General features: G+C 44.1%; 2 pseudogenes; one reads left to right on the top strand and one right to left on the bottom strand.

Moving 5' to 3' along the window:
- Positions 1–11,397, bottom strand: part of LOC115106337 (neurotrypsin-like) — a 29,667-nt pseudogene extending 18,270 nt beyond the window's left edge.
- Positions 1,984–7,348, top strand: LOC115106338 (E3 ubiquitin-protein ligase TRIM21-like; annotated as a pseudogene).
- Positions 11,398–19,356: the final 7,959 nt, after the last annotated feature.

Here is a 19,356-nt window from a genome sequence, read left to right as displayed (position 1 = left end):
TGGGAATCCGGGGATAAAAAAAAATAGGTCCGTTATGCTCTGGTTAGCGTCGCGTTGTTCGAACTGGCGAGAGCTTTCCGAGCTAAAGGTTAGCTGATGACCGGTTAGCTGAAGACCGTTAGCATAGCTGGTGGTTAGCTGGCTAGCTTCAGTTGAGGGGTTCCGGTTCCGAAGTAAATATAAATACTTTAGGAAAAAGTAGCTACATTGGGTGAGGCGGGTTGCAGGAGAGTATTTGGAAGCTTAGGTTTAGCAAAATGTTTTTAAAGATATGCGAAGAAAAAAAAAAGTAAAACGAGAAAGAGACGATATATACAGAGAGACGATATGACAGGACGACTTACTGCTACGCCATCTTGGATTTGGAGGACTAAAGAGCCCTGGACTAAAGAGCCCCGGACTAAAGAGCCCCGGACTAAAGAGCCCCGGACTAAAGAGCCCCGGACTAAAGAGCCCCGCACTAAAGACTAAAGAGTTCCGGACTAAAGAGCCCCGGACTAAAGAGCCCCGGACTAAAGAGCCCCGGACTAAAGAGCCCCGGACTAAAGAGCTAAAGAGCCCGTAAAGACTACTATAGAGCCCCGCACTAAAGAGCCCCGACTAAAGAGCGGACTAAAGAGCCCCGGACTAAAGAGCCCCGCACTAAAGAGCCCCGGACTAAAGAGCCCCGGACTAAAGAGCCCCGGACTAAAGAGCCCGGACTAAAGAGCCCCGCACTAAAGAGCCCCGGACTAAAGAGCCCCGGACTAAAGAGCCCCGGACTAAAGAGCCCCGCACTAAAGAGCCCCGGACTAAAGAGCCCGGACTAAAGAGCCCCGGACTAAAGAGCCCCGGACTAAAGAGCCCCGGACTAAAGAGCCCCGGACTAAAGAGCCCCGGACTAAAGAGCCCCGGACTAAAGAGCTCCGGACTAAAGAGCCCCGGACTAAAGAGCCCCGGACTAAAGAGCCCCGGACTAAAGAGTTCCGGACTAAAGAGCCCTGGAATAAAGAGCCCCGGACTAAAGAGCCCCGGAATAAAGAGCCCCGGACTAAAGAGCCCCGGACTAAAGAGTTCCGGACTAAAGAGTCCTGGAATAAAGAGTCCTGGAATAAAGAGCCCCGGAATAAAAAAAAATGGAATAAAAAGCCATTGAATAAACAGCCTTGGAATAGACAGACGTGGAATAAACAGCCCTGGAATAGACAGACGTGGACTCTCCATTGAAAGTGATTCTTAGTCCAAGACTAGGCTTAATCTGTATCCAGGAAAACGGCCTGTTATGTTAGAAGCTAAACCATAATCTTGTCAGTAACAGATTCTGTTTTATTTTTCCACAAAACGTCAATGGCTTATTAAAGCAATTGACACGTTAACCTGAGAATCTGACAGAGCCGGTTGCAGGCATCCGTTTGCATCCCTTAAGAGTTCTATGACAATCGTTTGCATCCCAAACGGAGTTCGGCGGAGATCCGTTTGCATCCCTCTCTACGTAGTTCTATGTACGTTTGCATCCCTCTCTACGTAGTTCTATGTACGTTTGCATCCCTCTCTACGTAGTTCTATGTACGTTTGCATCCCTCTCTACGTAGTTCTATGTACGTTTGCATCCCTCTCTACGTAGTTCTATGTACGTTTGTGCGGCTGAATTTTTGGAACACGATGCCAACGGACCTCCGTCAGCTCCGTTTGAGTAGAACTGTCTAGAAAACTCAGTCGGGTTCTCAACTTACTATGGCAAAATGACTAGAATTTTATGAAATGTGTTATATTGTGTTGCAGTTTACACTTCGCCCCATGGAAAAATGTGTAGAATTGCAGGAAATCAACTTAAACTGGAAATGTTTCTTTCCACAGTAAAATTTGCCAGGAGTTTGCCCCGCCCCCAACCAAATGTCACGCAGGGGCCCCAGAATGCTAGAACCTGAACCCTCAGCAGAGACTTCAGACAGGCAGATGAAATATCAATGCTGTCCCTTTAAGAGCAAAGCTATGCAAAGAGCAGATAAGGAGTGGAGTGATGTCACTTTGCAGAAGTGAAAGTTAAATATAGAGGAAGAAACTGCACACAGAAACAACCATTATCCTGTTCCTCAGAAAGATAACATTGCAGCTTAAGAATCTACGTTTGTCGAGAAATTAAAGGAAAACACAATATTTTTAGGTGAGTAAGAGAAATAGAGACAGAGGGAGATGGAAAAACCTTGACAGCAGGATCGCAACTACCATTCAGGATACCCGAGGTCACTGCGAGAGTGAGAAAACCCCCCCCCACCAGTTTACGGTCTAAATGCTGACTCATTCCAGGAAGTATTTTATAGTTATTTTATTGTGTTCCAGAAATGGCGTCCTCTAGCCGTCTCCTGTCTGAAGAGCAGTTCCAGTGCTCTATCTGTCTGGATGTGTTCACTGAGCCTGTTTCCACTCCATGTGGACACAACTTCTGCAAGGTCTGTATCAGCGGATACTGGGATACAACTGACCTGTGCCAGTGTCCAATGTGTAAGAGGACATTCTACACAAGACCAGAGCTCAATATCAACACAGCATTCAGAGATGTTGTAGATCATTTTAAGATGATCAGAATCAGAGACACAGACGAGTCCCCTGCCGAGGCAGGAGAAGTATCCTGTGACGTCTGCACTGGGACAAGGCTCAAGGCCCTGAAGTCCTGCCTGGAGTGTCTGACCTCTTTCTGTGAGACTCACCTGCAGCCTCATCAGAGAGTCACCGGCCTGAAAAGGCACAAGCTAATAGACCCCATGGAGAACCTGGAAGACAGGATGTGTAAGAAGCATGACAGACTGCTGGAGCTGTTCTGTAGGACCGACCAGACGTGTGTGTGTCAGTTCTGCATTGAGACAGACCACAAGACTCACCACGCCGTCCCACTAGAGGAAGAGTGTGGAGAGAGGAAGGTTCAGCTGGGGAAGATGGAGCGACAGATACGGCAGATGATCCAGGAGCGACTAGAGAAGGTTCAGGAGGTCAAACACTCAGTAGAGCTCAACAAGAGAGATGCACAGAGAGAAATAGCGGACATCCTGCAGATATTCAGTGATCTGATGGATTCCATTCAGAGAAGCCAGGCTGAGTTCATTGAGGTGGTTGAGGAGAAGCAGAAAGCAGCAGAGAATCGTGCTGATGGGCTCATTAAACAGCTGGAGCAGGAAATGACTGAGCTACAGAGGAGAAGCACTGAGCTGGAGCAGCACTCACACACTGAGGACCACCTCCTCCTCCTCCAGACCTTCCCATCCCTGTGTACCCCGAAACACACAAAGGACTGGTCTGAGGTCAGTGTTCACAGTGATATGTGTTTGGGGGGACTGAGGAGAGCTGTGTCTGAGCTGGAGCAGACACTTCAGGAAGAACTAGAGAGAGCGGTGAAGAGGTTGTGTGATGTTGAGCTGAAGACAATTCAGCAGTGGTCAGCGCATGTGACCCTGGACCCTGATACAGCACATCCATTGCTCATCTTGTCTAGGGACCAGAAAAAGTGAGATATGGAGGCACATGGCAGAAACTCCCTGACAACGCAAAGAAATTCTATAACCCAGAGAGGTTTTTGAATCACCTCTCTGTCCTGGGAAAAGAGAGTTTCTCCTCGGGGAGATTCTACTACGAGGTGCAGGTGAAGGGAAAAGCTGAGTGGCTGTTAGGAGTGGCCAGGGAGTCCATCAACAGGAAAGATGACATAAATATGAGCCCTTTCAATGGCCTCTGGGCTGTGTATATGAGGGGTGAGGATATCTATGAGGCCTACACTTCTCCCCCTGTCCCTCTCTCCCTGAGAGAGAAGCCCCAGAAAGTAGGGGTGTTTGTGGACTATGAGGGGGTTTGGTCTCCTTCTACAATGTGGAGGCCAGGGCTCATATCTACTCTTTCATTGGCTGCACCTTCACTGAGAAACTCTATCCATACTTCAACACCTGTGATAATGAGCTTGGTCCAAACTTAGCCCCATTCGTCATCTGTCCTGTCAATCACACAGACTGAATGCAATGTTGTACTTTAGCACATGATATTATCTGATGCCGCAATGACGAGAATAAATAATAACTGAAGTAATATGGTGTTATGTACAGTTGTCGGAAGTTTACATACACCTTAGCCAAATAGATTTAAACTCAGTTTTTCACAATTTCACAATTCCTGACATATAATCCTAGTAAAAATTCCCTGTTTTAGGTCAGGTAGGATCACCACTTTATTTTAAGAATGTGAAATGTCAGATTAATAGTAGAGAGAATGATTTATTTCAGCTTTTATTTCTTTCATTACATTCCCAGTGGGTCAGAAGTTTACATACACTCAATTAGCATTTGGTAGCCTTTAAATTGTTGAACTTGGGTCAAACGTTTCGGGTAGCCTTCCACAATACGTTTGGTGAACTTTGGCCCATTCATCCGGACAGAGCTGGTGTAACTGAGTCAGGTTTGTCGGCCTCCTTGCTCGCACACGCTTTTTCAGTTCTGCCCACAAATTCTCTATAGGATTGAGGTCAGGGCTTTATGATGGCCACTCCAATACCTGGACTTTGTTGTCCTTTAGCCATTTTGCCACAACTTTGGAAGTATTCTTGGGGTCATTGTCCATTTGGAAGACCCATTTGTGACCAAGCTTTAACTTCCTGACTGATGTCTTGAGATGTAGCTTCAATATCTCCACATAATTTTCCTTCCTAATGAAGCCATCTATTGTGAAATGCACCAGTCCCTCCAGCAGCAAAGCACCCCCACAACATGATACTGCCATCCCCATTTTTCACGGTTGGGATGGTGTTCTTCGGCTTGCTAGCCTCCCCTTTTCCTCCAAAAATAACGATGGTCATTATGGCCAAACAGTTCTATTTTTGTTTCATCAGACCAAAGGACATTTCTCCAAAAAGTATGATCTTTGTCCCCATATGCAGTTGCAAACCGTAGTCTGGCTTTTTCATGGCGGTTTTGTAGCAGTGGCTTCTTCCTTGCGGAGCGGCCTTTCAGGTTATGTCAATATTTGACTCGTTTTACTGTGGATATAGATACTTTTGTACCTGTTTCCTCCAGCATCTTCACAAGGTATTTTGCTGTTGTTCTGGGATTGATTTGCACTTTTCGCACCAATGTACGTTAATCTCTAGGAGACAGAACGCGTCTCCTCCCTGAGCGGTATGACGGCTGCGTGGTCCCATGGTGTTTATACTTGCGTACTATTGTTTGTACAGATGAACGTGGTACCTTCAGGCATTTGGAAATTGCTCCCAAGGATGAACCAGACTTGTGGAGGTCTACAATTTTCTTCTGAGGTCTTGGCTGATTTCTTTTGATTTTCCCATGATGTCAAGCAAAGAGGCACAAAGTTTGAAGGTAAGCCTTGAAATACATCCACAGGTACACCTCCAATTGACAAAAATTATGTCAATTAGCCTATCAGAAGCTTCTAAAGCCATGATATCATTTTCTGGAATTGTCCAAGCTGTTTGAAGGCACAGTCAACTTGGTGTATACAAACTTCTGACCCACTGGAATTGTGATACAGTGAAATATAAGTGAAATAATCTGTCTGTAAACAATTGTTGGAAACATTACTTGTGTCATGTACACAGTAGATGTCCTAACCGACTTGCCAACACTATAGTTTGTTTAACAAGAAATTTGTGGAGTGGTTGAAAAACAAGTTTTAATGACTCCAACCTAAGTGTATGTAAACTTCCGACTTCAACTGTATATAGTCTATAGGTAAATGTTTTATGTACTGGGTTGAAATATTACTATATACTGTAACTATAAATGTGGAGGCCAGGTCTTATATCTACTATTCTACTGGCTACACCTTCACTGAGAAACTTTATCCGTACTTCAATCCCTGTGATAATTACGACGGTACAATGATAGCGCCATTGGAAGGATCTGTGGTTCAAAACGTTGATCCGGCTAGGTGAAAAATCATCGACGTGCCCTTGAGCAAGGCACTTATTAACCTTAGTTGCTCTGGATAAGAGCGTCTGCTAAATGACTAAAAACTTTGACTCTCTAGCCTGCTATACACACCATCTCTTATCCCCCAGTCCCTCTGCTTGGAACTGACTCCTCTTCTTTCCTGTATCCCTCCATCTCCTTCTCTCCCTGCAGCACTGATAAGAGAATTGCATTATATTCTGTAGGCCTATTAAATGTTTCGATTTTTGTCAAGATTCCATAATGCCTATTTGAATTTAATTGGAATAATAACTGATCATTGCATCATGAATCAGTTTGTAAACGCCAAGCGCCAATCACCGCATGCAGACACACATACCAACACCGATCACTAGGACGACAATACTGCGTTGCTACGACAACCACACTCTCCTCCATCGCTATGGGAACCATCATCATTCTCTCAGCTCCCATAATCCATTTCACATTCTCAATGAGCATTTGACACGGTTCACAAACACACACAGAGAGTTGAGACCACATGGGGGGGTTGGTGTGTATCTGTGCTCTAACACACAGAGAGTTGAGACCATATGGGGGGGTTGTCTGTGCTCTAACACACAGAGAGTTGAGACCACATGGGGGGGTGTGGTAACACACAGAGAGTTGACTATATGGGGGGGGGTTGTCTGTGCTCTAACACACAGAGAGTTGAGACTATATGGGGGGGTTGTCTGTGCTCTAACACACAGAGAGTTGAGACCATATGGGGGGGGGGTTGTCTGTGCTCTAACACACAGAGAGTTGAGACCATATGAGGGGGTCTGTGCTCTAACACAGAGAGTTGAGACCATATGTGCTCTAACACACAGAGAGTTGAGACTATATGGGGGGGGTTGTCTGTGCTCTAACACACAGAGAGTTGAGACCATATGGGGGGGGTGTGTCTGTGCTCTAACACAGAGAGTTGAGACTATATGGGGGGTTGTCTGTGCTCTAACACACAGAGAGTTGAGAGTATATGGGGGGGTTGTCTGTGCTCTAACACAGAGAGAGTATATGGGGGGGGGGGTTGTCTGTGCTCTAACACACATAGTTGAGGGGGGGTTGTCTGTGCTCTAACATACATACATGCAGTGCACACACACACACTCATGATACTCATGTTTACACCATCAGCTACACACACCATAGTAAAGCATACTGATGTACTGTACGCTAATAAAACTAAGGAGGGCCTTTTGCATCATCATATCCCAGACAAATCCTCACGCATATTTCACCCAATCAGAACCATCCCTTGCCCAGTTAGAGACTCTGCTGTCTTTATATATATATAGAGAAATATGCCTTTATGATTTAGACCAGGATGAGGGGAAAATGTTGTTGTGTGTTTACATGCAGTGTGTTTTGATGTTGGTTGAGTGTGATTTGATGTGTGTTGTAAATAAATTTAAAAAATTAAAGACTCTTCTGTTTGATTGGCCAGAGGACAGTGGGAGGGGTTTATTTTCCTTGACGCTGTAACATCAAAAGGTCTCAATGAATCATTAGCACTGCAGGGATTTGGATGCTTGTGTGTGTGCATACAGTATGTGTGCTTTGTGGATTTTGACACTTGGAGTGAGACCAGAAATGATGAATCAGCTGGCCTTTGCAGTGAGCGAGAGAACCCCACCCCTATCACAACCACCAGCCACAGAGAGAAAGAAGGAACCCCACCCCTATCACAACCACCAGCCACAGAGAGAAAGAAGGAATAGAGATGGATGGAGGAAATGGGAGGAGGGGAAAAAGAGTCTAGAAGGACATGAGTGAGTAGGAAGGGAGACTATATGAGTAGGGGAAGAAGGGGTGGGACATTTTATGGAGCACAAAGAAATGGGGAGATGGAAAGGGGGAGGGAATAGGAGAGGGAAAGGGGAGGAAATAAGAGAGGGAAAGGGAGGAAATAAGAGAGGGAAAGGGAGAGGGGAATAGGAGAGGGGAGGGGAGAGGGAATAGGGAGAGGAAAGGGGGGGAATAGGAGAGGGAAAGGGGAAGGGGAATAGGAGAGGAAAGGGGGAGGGGGAAGGGGGGGGAATAGGAGAGGGGAGAGGGAAAGGGCAATAGGAGAGGGAAAGGGGAAGGGGTATAGGAGAGGGAAGGGGAGGGGAATAGGAGAGGGAAAGGGGAGGGGTATAGGAGAGGAAAGGGGGAGGGGGAAGGGGAGGGGAATAGGAGAGGGGAGAGCGGAAGGGGTATAGGAGAGGGAAAGGGGAGGGGAATAGGAGAGGAAAGGGGGAGGGGGAAGGGGAGGGGAATAGGAGAGGGGAGAGCGGAAGGGGTATAGGAGAGGGAAAGGGGGAGGGAATAGGAGGGGGAATAGGAGAGGGAAATGGGGATGGGAATAGGAAAGGGGGAGGGGAATAGGAGAAAGAAAGGGGGAAGGGAAAGGGAAAGGGGAGAATAGGAAGAAGAGAAAAGAAGGGATTGTTAGCCTACCTGCGTTTTGCACCTCGTTTAAATAACTGTCATCAGCTATCACCTGAGAGGAGAGGAACACAGACATAGTTTCAGAATCACACAACGTCAGATAACACAACCTACTGTCAACATTTCACATCATATCTGTTACAGAAGAAATAAATACTATATTGACCCTCAAGAGGGAAAATTGGATTTACCACCAATAAAAGACAAACGTCAAAAAAGTAACCAAAGTGGTTTGTTGAACCCCGCTCGCATGATGAATGACCTTGTCTAAGAGGCTTTAGCTCAGTGGGCTTGTCTTGTGATGTGCAGACGATGCAGGTTAAATTCCTTCCTGTCACAAGTACAAACACTTCAGACACACAGACATGCAGAATACAGAGACCTGAGTCATGAAGAAGCAAGTATGAGACCGTTTCAGATAGTATCTGACAGAATGCTGTGTAGTACAGCCTCTCATAGTCACACAAACCAGGTCAGAGAGAGAGGAGAGACAAGAAGAGGAGAAGAAACTGGATAAAAGAGGACTCAGATAACATCTATGAACATTTCATCCTCTTCACCTTGACTTCGACAGTTCATTTCCACTCAAGGGAGTTAGAATGCAAGCACAGGCAGACACACACACACACACACACACACACACACACACGAGCGTCACCTCCCTGTGATATTGCCCTGGCTAATCATATTACACAGTGAACAGGGGTTTCTGATGAAAACCTAACATGCTGATGATATCTCCACTCATATCAATCTCACGGTTATCATACTGTTACATCAGCATATCAGCATATCAGATGTTACCACAGCTGAGACCAAGCCAACACATCTGGACAGAGAGAGGCTCGATATTCACACTAACATACCACTTAGAATGAATCAGTGTACTGGGCATGCATTCTAAATGGTAAAATTGTGTTGGTATTGGAACCGATAGCCTCAAATCTGTACACCACAGGTGTCTGCATAGCCACACAGAGAGACAGGGTTAGAGAACAGGTACAGACACACACAGATATCCACCACAAGACAGTCAGCAGAGCCCGCTAAGCTAAAGCCTAAGCAATAGCTCTGGGAGCTAACACAAGTCTTCAGGACTCAGGCAAGGTTTCTCTTCACATGAGCGTGTTCACATGATTCACCAAACCAGTTCTGTGTCATTAACACCACACTGGCTTCCCCCCTGACCCCTGACCCTCCCACAACCAGTCTTAGCCTACACACACCTCAACAGACAGAAGTTACTATTTGTAGCAGGTTAGGAGAACTTAAGCAGCAGGCTAGGAGAATTAGGTCAAGGTTAGGAAAATGATTAGGTTTAGCTAAAATACTCTACTAACCTACTATGAAAAGTCACTTCAATCCATAGCTGTAAACCATCTAGCCACAGCCCACCTCACCTCACCCCTCCAATCTCCTTAACTAAAAGATGCTTGTTGAGGGATCCATGAGACAGTAATATAGTACCAACTCGGGATTATCTGCTTGAAAGGATAACTTCGAATACGGAGCAACAGTTGTAGGCCTATTGAGAAATGATTCACTCGTAAGCCTATAGGCAATAGGGCTACATTGTGTCTCAATACAACATAATGCATATTGCAGATACAGATGGTGCTGATGTTCTGCTGGAGGGCTGGGTGATTGAATTGCTGCGACAACGGGAAACAGCGCGTGGTGAAACTGTACATCTACGCGCCACCAGGGGAAAACAGGCACGGGCTGGTTCCTATGACACCCCGCCATGAGGGAACCGTGCCTGTGTGTGTGTGTGTGTGTGTGTGTGTGTGTGTGTGTGTGTGTGTGTGTGTGTGTGTGTGTGTGTGCGTGCGTGCGTGCGTGTGTGCGCGCAACCTCGCTTTATCCGCTCAATTAGACAAAGACATAAAACAGACTCTTGTGTGCAAACACTGACGCGGAACAATAATGTATATTATTAATGCCTGATAATAAAGGTGATCTAATGCCTGCAGCTACATTCAAACGGCTTCGTCCAGCACAATTAGTCTCGCTCTACCTCCTTGTGGTACCTATAGGCTAAAACCAAGTATTGTTGAATGAAATGACAATGAAAAAACGCAACAAAAATGAAATAATGTTCCATTATAATGAAGTATGTGATTCCAACCATTATAAAAACGTAGCCTATAGCACCTAGCCTAATGACCGTTATGTCGGTGGACAAAATGTGGGGGGGCGCACCTTCAAAAAGAAAAGGGACACTGTTGTTTTATTTGACCGTATTTCTCAAGGTTAATTTAATTTAGATCACATCTGTTTTGCAAGATAGACTTTTTCCAAGATATTCGCAAGAGTAAACATAGTCTACGTACGGGATATGAAAGTGTGAGAAAAAAAGGTCTCACCTTGAAAAGGAACGCAATTATAGCACATAGGGGCCACTAAATTGGCTACTGATCGTAGTAGCTTACCTCTGACAGCACTTGGAGCCAGAGGCAGTTGAGGCCGATCAGAAGCATCATTTTCCGGGTGTTTGGATCCATCCTGGCCGCTGTGTCAGTGTCACAGCCTGGTAAAGAAATGGCACACCTCTCCCATCTCTGTCACAAACTGACCGCGAGGTGGATCGCTATTCACCACCGCGCACGGACTCGAAAGAGGATGCCAATAGAGCGCGCGAAGGTGTAGGCCTGGTAAACTGGTTTTATGAATGATACGACAGAAACATCTCCCGTTTCAACCAAAAACCTCTCCTTTTGTCTTCTCTCTCTCTCTGATGATGTGAGGTGTCGGAATAAAACACACACCCCTTCGAGTGAACAGAAACACACACCCACACCACCTCCGCGCCTTGAGTGGAGGAGGCGACTAGCACCACTTTCGGTTGAGATCTAATTGTTCCGTTAGCTGATCCTGATCTAATTGTTCCGTTAGCTGATCCTGATCTAATTGTTCCGTTAGCTGATCCTGATCTAATTGTTCCGTTAGCTGATCCTGATCTAATTGTTCCGTTAGCTGATCCTGATCTAATTGTTCCGTTAGCTGATCCTGATCTAATTGCCACACCACATGTGTCAGCAGTACCAGTAGTAATGGACCTCACAGCAGTAGGGGTGAGATGTGTTGAGACACTCGAACGCTTTTTCATATTGTCCGCTGACAATATGAAAAAGCGTTCGAGTGTCTCAACACATCTCACCCCTACTGCTGTGAGGTCCATTACTACTGGTACTGCTGTCAGTTCAAAGGAAGACTAGACTACCATCAGGACAGCCTTTTGGCCCGAGTATTGACCAGACGAACACTGCGGTGCACATCACTTTTGCAATTCTGGCGTAAAAATTTTTTTGGGGGTGGGAGTTTCGGCTAAAGTTGCCTATGATGAAGCCACAGAGCCCCCTCCGGAAATGAATATCAATAGATATGCCATAGAGCATATATATTCGTAGAATTAATCAATTAATTAATAGGATGTCCAATTACAAAAGCATATTTTGACCATTTGTTAATTGTGTAAGAGAAAACCAATGGTCCATGTTTTATAGGATGGCCAAAATGAAGGTGACTAAATCAAGGGTATTTAATCAGGGGTCCGCGGGCTCCTAGGGGTCTACAGAGGTTCTGCAGGGGATCTGCACATTATTTTATTTTTAAAGTGGATTTTTTTATTATTTCAATGTTTTTATGAATATCGCTAGTGTCCTGTCACAAATAACTTTGACATTCCTGTTTATTTAAATCACTGAAATAAAATAAATACATTTTATTTGGTCTTTCATGTTACATCAGAGGTCATACACATGTTTTTATTTATTTAACTAGGCAAGTCAGTTAAGAACAAATGATTCTTTACTATGACGGCCTACCCCGGACGACGGTGGGCCTATTGTGCACTGCCCTGTGGGACTCCCAATCACGGCCAGGTGTGATGCAGCCTGGATTCGAACCAAGAACTGCAGTGATACCTCTTGCACTGAGATGCATTGCCTTAGACCGCTGCGCCACTCGGGAGCAAGGTCAAAAGTATGTTGACACCCCTTCAAATTAGTGGATTCGGGCCTACCAGCTTGGACCTGGCTACAGGTCCACGAGAAGGCTTGATGCTGAAGACTTCACAGAGCTGAACCAAACATACAGTATGTGATCAGTAGCCTTGATCAAATATGTTTAATTGAACACACACAAGAAAGGTGTATAGGTACCTTGTAGTAAAGACAAGCATACAATTCCTATATAAACATAAAAGAGCAGACAGACAGAAAGAGTTATAGTTTAAAAAAAAAATTCTAATACAAAATAAGATATACAGAACAGTGACAGGTAAACAGAAAGAGGAGTGGTGGCCACATACCTTTGTATATATAGTGTTGTATATAGAATTCTTTGGTTCTTTTGTGTGTGTGTGTGTGTGCGCGCCTTTGTCAGTAAGGGATGTTAAAAATGAGAGATTTGGAGCTTTACTGGTCCGTTTCCATACCAACGGTTTTAGCGTGGGGATTGGCTCGTTTCGATGAGACGGTTTGGGAATGGGGAGTGTGGGGGGGGGGGGGGGGGTACTGGGATTGGAGCCAGAGCCTCTGGGTTAAACCTAAACCTCTCTCACATCCATTCCACTGAACAGAAACACAAGGACTCTTGGAAGATTAGTCCGAAACAGGACGGAAAGAGATCCTAATCAAATAAAACATCCCCACTGCACCTTGAGGAGACGAGCACCACTTTCGGTTGAGAACTGTCCCTTAAACTGCTGCAGAATTAGAATTGGAACCATTGGAATTGACCCCAGTTCTGATCTCGGCACTGTACAGCCCTTAGGATTCTGATGATAAACTCCTATTATCGTCATCTTAGCTTTAGAACGCCCACACTTGCCATTGTTTTGTAGGCTCCATGATCTCTGGTTTGTAGCTTGCTCTCTTATGACAATGCTGCATGTCTCTATCTCACTCCCTATGATAGCCAGTAGCTGCCTGGGTGGCTGTTTATTGATAGCCTACACACGATAGTCTAATGTCATTGGCGAAATTAACATTTGCATGCTTGTTGTTCTAATGACGATTGACTCCTTTACACAGCGAAGATGAACTGTTCTGATGATTTCCGATTTCAACTCTGTGACAACCTTCTACTGTCGGTTTTCTTTCTGACATTATGCCTCATCACTGGCTCTACAGAAAGCTGAGTCTTTGGATGGATTTCTTGGCATCGGCTCGATGCTCCTGTTTATGTGCACATTTAGTAGGGGAACATGTCAGCCTGGCTGGTTTTCTATAGCACACTCAGCTCTGAAATGAAACCAGTGGATTTTAGTATTGTGAATGGGAGGTTATGATTCTCCCCCATTTTGAAGTGACTTTTACAGAAGACCTTGACCAGACAACTCCTCCTCTATGTCCCATATAGGCCTATGTTTGTCCATGTCATATGTTCCTTGTTGTCTTATGTCTTACTTGATTAATGTGTCCTGTCTTGTAGAACAACCCTGACGTTTTCTCAACAAGAAGCGAACAAGTTTTGCTTTAGTTTATGCCAACAACAACATCAAATCCATGCGCGGTGTCCACATGAAATCATAGTCTTCTCCCTTTGATGTCACACACAATGCTGGACAAATATGTGAATGTGCAAAGGATCGCTTTGTGTTGCAACGGTGCAAATGGTTAAATCGGCCTGTTGGCCACACCCACCTGTGATGTCATTGTCTAACTTCTTTAGGTAGCCTAGTGGTTAAGAGCATTGGGCCAGTAACCGAAAGGTCGCTGGTTCAAATCCCGAACAGACAAAAACAATTCTGTCTATGTGCCCTTGAGCAAGACACTTAACCCTAATTGCTTCACCCCTAATGTTGTACTTGATAAGAGTGTCTGCTAAATTACTAAAATGCAAATATGAATATCTGTCATGAATTGCTTTTACCTTGAACCTGGCACATTGGACTTACAAGTTATTGAATTCATATTGATATCTGATTTACAAAAGCAGTCAGTGAGGTTTGGATCTCACTGCCAAATTTTATTGCATATCTTTGAATGATTTTGTCATGTTTGTTGCATTCCACAGCTCTGTTTTCAGAAACACAACAGTGACCTGGTTACACAAACCATTTAGTCCATGTTTGAAGACGCAGCAATGTCTCTATTTCCTGTTACTAGATTTGAACACATTTCAGTTGCATGACCCTTGCTGGTTTAGAATGTTATATTTAACCAGGCAAGTCAGTGAAGAACAAATTCTTATTTACAATGATGGCCTACACCAGCCAAACCTGGACGATGCTGGGCCAATTGTGCACCACCCTATGGGACTCCCAATCACAGCCAGATGTGATGCAGCCTGGATTCAAACCAAGTACTGTAGTGATACCTCTAGAACTGAGATGCAGCGCCTTAGACCCATGCCCCACTTAACTACCCATACTATTAGAAATGTTTATGACCTGTCTGTTGAGAACACGGAAATCATTTTGAAACCAAAGTCAGAAACCTGCACACATAAGTTTGCCAAATTCTAATCCGATATGAACCTACATTTTAATTTTCACATCACAAAGACAGATGTCACTACATTCAATGTTATTTTTCAACTGTTTTACAGAAAATTTTATTGCTTTTGCTTTTAACATAATGTTTTGCCTGTTCCTATTCATCTCAACTTGATAATTGATTTATGGTTCTAATATTTTCAAGGCAAATTTCCTTTCAAGAACGGGGAAGTTTATTCAATCTAAACTTTAATATTTTCTTAAAGAAAAATGTAAAACTGATAGTGTAACTTTAATGATGCATTCACATTTTATCTATTTAAAAAAATGAAATTTTACCCCCAATTTCGTGATATCAATTGGTATTTACGATCTTGTCTTATTGCTGCAACTCCCCAATGGGCTTGGGAGAGACTGAAAATATTTGGCATGGGCCCCCAGATCCTCAAAAGGTTCTACAGCTGCACCATCGAGAGCATCCTGGCCGGTTGCATCACCGCCTGGTGTGGCAACTGCTCAGAATCTGACCATAAGGCGCTACAGAGGGTAGTGTGAACGGCCCAGTACATCACTGGGGCCAAGCTTCCTGCCATCCAGGACCTATACAATAGGTGGTGTCAGAGGAAAGCCCATAAAATTGTCAGAGACTCCAGTCACCCAAGTTATAGACTGTTTTGTTTGCTACCACATGGCAATCGGCACCGGAGCACCAAGTCTAGGATCAACAGCTTCTACCCCCAAGCCATTAGACTGCTGAACAATTCATAACAATCGCCACTAGACAATTTACATTGACAAAAATAGAACTGTTTGGCCATAATGACCATAGTTATTTTTTTAAGAAAAAGGGGGAGGCTTGCAAGCCGAAGAACACCATCCCAACCGTGAAGCACAGGGGTGGCATCATCATGTTGTGGGGGTGCTTTGCTGCAGGAGGGACTGGTGCAATTCACAAAATAGATGGCATCATGAGGTGGAAAATTATGTGGATATATTGAAGCAACGTCTCAAGACATCAGTTAAAGCTTGGTCGCAAATGGGTCTTCCAAATGGACAATGACCCCAAGCATACTTCCAAAGTTGTGGCAAAATGGCTTAAGGACAACAAAGTCAAGATATTGGAGTGGCCACAAAGCCCTGACCTCAATCCTATAGAAAATGTGTGGGCAGAACTGAAAAAGTCTGTGCAAGCAAGGAGGCCTAAAAACCTGACTCAGTTACACCAGCTCTGTCCGGAGGAATGGGCTAACTTATTGTGGGAAGCTTGTGGGCTACCTGAAATGTTTGACCTAAGTTAAACAATTTAAAGGCATTGCTAGCAAATACTAATTGAGTGTATGTAAACTTGTAAAAAATTAAAGCTGAAATAAATCATTTTTTCTACTATTATTCTGACATTTCACATTCTTAAAATAAAGTGGTGATTCTAACTGACCCAAGACATAGAATTTTTACTAGGATTAAATGTCAGGAATTGTGAAAAATTTCGTTTAAATGTATTTGGCTATGGTGTATGTAAACTTCCGACTTCAACTGTATCTGCATGGCATTTTGTCTTCATTTTGGCCGATTAACTCATGTTTATTTCTGAAGATTAACTCGTGTTTTTGCTCCGTTTTTCTTCTCCGGCCAGGCAACAACCCATACTGCAGGCCTACTGTTCCATAAAGAAGTCAGCCAGCATTTGTACCATGATTGGCATGGGCCATCATTCGAACAAAGAGATGCCTCCCTGGCCACCAGTGCATATTTCCAAATTGCCTTAGCATTACCTGATCTGTGTTTGAATGTGACTGTGATGACAATACAATCTAAAAACTATGTGGGTAGTCTTTTGTCCATCCTTTAATTATTTATTGTATGTTTGTAATTTTAGTGCACTATTTTTGTTTAATCGTGATTAATCACATTGTCTGAAAGTGTTCAAAACACACTGAAAACACACTGAAAACGCACTGAAAATAACACCATGTAAAAACAAATTGACATTGAGGTTAAAGAAAGTGCGCTTTTTCAATTGACCAAATCAATATGTCAATATTAGTGTAACGTTTTTATATAAACAAAATCTTAATTTCAGAATTTGCGATTAATCGTAGCAAATCCTGTGATTAACTCAATTACATTTCAATCATTTGACAGTCCCAATTTTAATATATTCTTTGCTAGAAATATTACTATTCATTAGTAGAAGCCTTAATTAATAAATTGCACCATACAGGGTTATAAATGGGGCTACCTTTGGTTCCGTGAAGAAGAATCCCTAGGGTTCTGATGAAAGAACGCTACAAAAGGGTTCTAGAACTTTAAGGGGTATGAAGCAAGCGATAGAACCCTTTTCGGTTCTTTATGGAACGTATTTTTTCTTGGATTGTAGAGAAATTAGAAAAACTACTCGTCTTTTTTTACAGACTTTGTTTTATCTACCGACTTCAGGGCATAAGCCCTCATGAAGTTAAAAGCTAAATGTGTTTTTGTCTTCACAAGTCTTTGAAGTTTGGTGTTCATTGTTAAAGGTTTGTTATCTCTAACCCAGATCTCTGCTCTGCCTGTGTGAGTGTGTGTGTGTATTGAGCAGGCGACTGCTGATTCTCTGGTTAGCTCTGTGCTGAGCTGAAAGCCAATGCAGTGTGTAGATGATTATCTTATCTCTCTCTCATCCAACTCTCCTTGTCTCCTTTCCTTCACCTCCTCCAGCCTGTCAGTGTGTAGATGATTATCTTATCTCTCTCTCTCATCCAACTCTCCTTGTCTCCTTTCCTTCACCTCCTCCAGCCTGTCAATGTGAAGATGATTGTATTATCTCTCTCTCTCATCCAACTCTCCTTGTCTCCTTTCCTTCACCTCCTCCAGCCTGTCAATGTGAAGATGATTGTATTATCTCTCTCTCTCATCCAACTCTCCTTGTCTCCTTTCCTTCACCTCCTCCAGCCAAAGAAGAAGCATGGTTCAAATCAGATAATTTGCACCCTTCCTTTGGCTCTTCTTGACTCTCCTTATGATGGAGGCTAGTGAGGGGATTGGAATCGGGCTGAATCACACCTACCTATAACCTTGTTGCTACTCAGCAAAACAGGGCACACTCACACACACAACCTGTCCCTGTTTCTTTGTTGCTGTTGTTCCATACCCAGCTTGTACCTCGCCTACTACACAAGAGTCACATGGTACAGTGCTGATTTTACAAACGTGCAGTTGTCATGGCAACACAAGGGTTACTACATATCTGAGTGGTTGACAGAGCTCTCTCTCCAGTTCCTATTGCTAATTTGAGAAGCTACAATAGCACTCATACTGTTCGACAGGGGAGGATGTGACCAGGGATAATCACGTATAGAATACATTAGAATTATAATTTAGAATTAGACTGCAGCATTAGAGTTAGACATGTGGAATCAGGCCATGAGTAGGCTTCTGTCCTATTCTGATGGATATCTTCACTGGGTCATAATAGGTGGAGCTTTGAAGATTTAACTTCAGTTAACACAGGCTGAGTGATGACAGCACACGCACATCTGAAGCTTTCATGAGGTTTCATGATGCCGTTGTAGAGTGTGTGTGTGTGTGTGTGTTCCACAATCCTACCCAGAGGCTTAGGTTCCAATCCCATTACCCCCCCGCTCCTCATCCCCAAACCGTCCCATTAAAAAGAGCCAGCTCCCACAGCTAAGACAGTTGGTATGGTAACGGATCAGTAAAACTCAGAGTCTCTCCTTTTCAACACCCTTCCCTCTGAGGCAACCAGACAGACACAGTACTAACCCTCCCTGTGTGGGTTGTAAGGATGTGTGAATATGCTGTACTGCTAGAGAGAGGGAGAAAGAGAGCGAGGGGGTACAGGGACAGACAGACAGACAGATAGAGAGTCACACAGGAAAACAGACAGGTACAGAGATGAACAGAGAGTTAGGCGGTACAGGGACAGACAGGTACAGAGATGAACAGAGAGTTAGGCGGTACAGGGACAGACAGACAGACAGACAGACAGACAGACAGACAGACAGACAGACAGACAGGCGAGGGGGTGTTTGTCTTCAGCAGCACTGTGTAGCGACAGATCGTTTATCATCTCCTGCCGCCGGCACGGATGGTGTTCAGCGATATCATCCACCGCAGAGTGTGTGCGTCAAGAGATGTTTACAGGAACTCTCTCTTCCACCGGCATCTCCGCCCCCTCCATATGGAGTCAGTGATGAGAAGAAGTGTGTGTGTGTGTGTGTGCGTGTGTGTGTGTGTAAGCTTGAGTGAGTGGAGATTAAAGTGTGGCCACACCCATTTTAAGGTCAATGTCATACATAACCTCTGACTGAACCGGAAGTTCTGTACCATTATGGGGCAACACACTACCCCTGTACTATGAGCCCAGGTCGTCACAACAGGAAATGGGGTGAGTCCACATGAAACCAGGACAACAACAACAAAAATACCATGATTTGGGGGAATTTCAGGAAATCTAATTCATAGAATGGTAATTTGGAGGAAGGATTGTTGACATATATCCTTAATTAATGTAAGAAAATTGTTATTGAAATAAAATTTCTACTCATATTACAGATA

The sequence above is a fragment of the Oncorhynchus nerka genome, linkage group LG23, assembly GCF_034236695.1.
Source record: "Oncorhynchus nerka isolate Pitt River linkage group LG23, Oner_Uvic_2.0, whole genome shotgun sequence".
NCBI classification, from domain to species: domain Eukaryota; kingdom Metazoa; phylum Chordata; class Actinopteri; order Salmoniformes; family Salmonidae; genus Oncorhynchus; species Oncorhynchus nerka.
Note: the sequence above shows the minus strand (reverse complement) of the source record. Positions and strands in the feature narration are given on the sequence as shown.